Source organism: Macaca nemestrina, chromosome 1 (genome assembly GCF_043159975.1).
Source record: "Macaca nemestrina isolate mMacNem1 chromosome 1, mMacNem.hap1, whole genome shotgun sequence".
NCBI lineage: Eukaryota > Metazoa > Chordata > Mammalia > Primates > Cercopithecidae > Macaca > Macaca nemestrina.
Genome location: NC_092125.1, coordinates 136,748,332 through 136,751,900, shown reverse-complemented (window position 1 = coordinate 136,751,900; position 3,569 = coordinate 136,748,332).

The following is a 3,569-nucleotide window of genomic DNA, read 5'->3' as shown; positions in this document are numbered from 1 at the left end:
GAAGAAGCAGTGTCTTCAGTATCTTGTTAGCCGAGGAACAGTACTTTGCATTTGGAAAACACTCTGAAAATTGACTCAAGTTGTATTGCATAAGGAAAAACATAAGGATAAGCATTGTGTTTATAGTTTAGTTGTCTGAGGATGCAAAGATGAATTTGACATGACTCCTGTCCCTGGGGAATCCATAATCCAGTAATAGTGAAGATATAGATAAAGAAGTAAAATACAAATTTTAAGTGACATAGCAGTGATACGGAGGACTCCTGGAAAGAGTGGCTTACTCTGCCGGGAATGTTGAAGAAGGCCTCTTCAAGGAGGAAATTTTTAAGAACTATCATGATGAATGATTAGAAAATATCTAAGTAGATGAAGAGGACTCTGTGTGCAACATAATGCAGCTCAAGTTGTCAAAATTTACAAATGACAATTGTAGGTTATAGATTGGACTCTGCAACCAAGTGTATACACTACTGGAGTAAAAGATGCATAATGATTAGTGGGGAGCCAGTATGAGGTTCCAGAATTGACACTAGAAAGGTAAACTGTGGTGATTTTTAAAGAGGTTTTATGCCATGCTAAGGAGCTTATATTCCAACTACAGGCATCACGGATGTAGACAGGGCAGTGGGACTCATCAGAAATAATGATGAGAATGAAGTGAGGAAGGCCCAGCAAGGCTGCCACTCTTAATCACCACTTTATATCCTCCCTCAGTGGACAAATTACTACCAGTTCGATTTCAGTATTTCAAAATTTTTCATTTACTTATTTCTATTTTAATATTTATTTATTAATTTATTTTTGAAACAGGATCTCACTCTGTCACTCACTGCAGCCTCAACCTCTCCCACTTAAGCAATCCTCAAACTTCAGCCTCCCTAAAAGATGAGATCACACACTTGGCTAGTTTGTTTTTGTTGTAGAAATGGGGTCTCACTATGTTGCCCAGGCTGGTGTTGAACCCCTGGGCTCAAGGGATCCTCCTGCCTCGGCCTCCCAATGTGCTGGGATTACAGGTGTGAGCCACTGTGCCCAGCCTCTATTTTAATTTTAAATTTACCAGTAACAAAAAAATCCATGAAGTAGTCAAAATAGAGCTATATGCGCTTTCTTCTACACAAACTCTCTTCTTGCTCATCATACCTTCCTATCCAGTCTCTCAGGCATAGGGGTCTTGTTGATAGGGGGATGACAGAAGATGAGATATAATATGCTTTTTCATGATAACCAAGATTTGATTGGGAATGACTAAGTTAGGGTAGCATATGCAAATCAAACACCCTAATAGTCCCATGAGGAAAAGCCTAAGGACTAGTCTTATTTCTCCTACAAGCAGAAGTATAGCCCCTGGTTTATGGATTTACTAGCTGTGTGATAATTTGGCAAGTTTCTTGCTTCTCTGGGTTTTACTTTCTACATCTGCATAATGAGGGGCTGGACTGGATGATATCTAGCGTATGTCATGGCTCAAACATTCTCTGAGGTAGCTGTGGTCATGAAGAATTTCAAACTCTCAGTGCCTTAACAAATACACAAAAGTTTCTTTCTCACGCTCTGCTACATATCCCTCATGTGTAGTCTTTGGAGATTCTGCTCAGCAGGGTCACTAGGACCCAAGCTAATGGCCTTTAATAGCTGCCCTGTCTGAAACATGTGATCTCTCATTGCTAGGGCAGAGAGAAAGAGGGCGCTGAAGGATTTTGCACAGACAACTAATTTCCACTTACAGCCCACTGTCCAGAGCTAGTCACAAAGCTCTTTTTCCTGCAAAGAGGCCAAGAAGTGCAGTTCTTCCTGTGCTCAGATGGAGAGGACAACAGGAAACGAACAAGCACTTGAGTTCACCGGTATCTGGAGCAAGCAGAAGGAATGACATCAGGGCATCTAGAACATCCTGTGCTCCCAGGCTCTCTGGTAAAGAGATTATAGAGTGGGTGAACAATGGTAGCTAGCAAGGCAAAGTGAAGAGAATTTTTCCTCCTTTCTCTACAGTCCTCTTAAGGGAAAAAAATTCAAACCATCTGAAATAATTATAGCACTAGCTCTTACTTTGAAGAGCAGCACACTGCCAGTCCATATTTGGTTTGTTTTAGAGGGTTCATTATTTAAAACAAGCAGGTAATTTCCACTGAAGATTTTTTTTTTAGGTTCCTTATACCTAAAGTCCATTTCTAAACTTGAAGGGTTTACTCAGCATAAGAGCCAAATCACATTTTAGCAAGAGCTACATTGCATAACGCGAAATGCTTTGATTTCTCCCATCTAAGTTGAAAAAGTTGTCACAAAACACCAACAGATTCAAAACAGCTCTCAAAATGACTTTTGTTAAAGGCAGATTCCTGAACTATTCATCTGTGTTAAAATGCATTTTGCCTTGAATCATATGTCATGTTGCCAGCAAAGAGTTGTTTCCATGCCAACTCGTTTGCAACACGAGGGAAAAAAATCAAAGCTACTAACATCTGGAAGATGTCAGTACTGATGTAAGCCACTTACAATGAAAAACACGGGACTGCGAGTGCCTGCCAAAGAGACCCTATATAAGGGGGTAACATTTTAATATAATTGCCTAACAATGTATTACTATTCCTTTTCTGGCTGTTTTCTTGATCTAAACACTATTCCAGAAAGGGCTTGCAGAAAGGAAAAATTAATATGCTTCATATGCAGTGTTTTTCTTACAAAGCTAGCACATCTTTCTGACATGAGTCTTTTAACAAGCCACTTAATTTTATGCATAGTCTTGAAAGTGGGATACAAAACAAATGGTTTCATTTTCTACACCTTTTCCAGCTATGGTCCTGCAAAGTCTATTTTTAAATAGTGTATCAGTGAGATAAATGAGACCCAGGGTCTCAACAATGAATTGCATGACCAGCAGTTCCTACATGCTTATTTGTCTTCCTACATAGTTCTGCTTTCCTTTGACTGTGTGTATGTGTGTATGTTTGTGCCAGCAGGTGTGCACTTCTGTGCATCTACCTCTATAGGTTATTAAATAAAATGGATTCGTTTCTTTACTTCCTAAGTGATAAATAATGTCACAGGCTAGAGTGGCTTCTCAGAAGTGCTATCCAAAGATCAAAGAACCTAAGGACACTAAATTTTGAGATGGCACCGAATGCTGTCAGAACAGCTCATCTTTCACAAGTGGAAAGGCCTCACTGACGACACTTACTTGATAATGGAAAAGCACGGGGCTTTTGTGTCATGACTTAAAAATGGAACATAAGTTTGTAGTAAACTTTAGCGGATAGTAAGCACACAGAGGTTCATGTGAACATAAATCATTCGTATTCCTTCCCCAGGCTTACTCAGGCAGGACTTCAGAGTTTCCTCTTGTCCTCCAAATACTTCTAGGTGTCTGCAGAGCATGCCTCATTCATGCACTCAGGAAAACTCTGCTCAGCTGTACTGTCAACAGTTCTTTTTCTCTTCTCCTGCTTTGCTCACTTTCATCCCTAGCAGGTGCCATCTGCTGCCAGACACCAGCTCTGCCACCCAGCATTGCTGCTCCTACCAGCAGGTTAGGGTTTCGATGAGCCAAAGCTGCACTAGTGTCTAGTTCA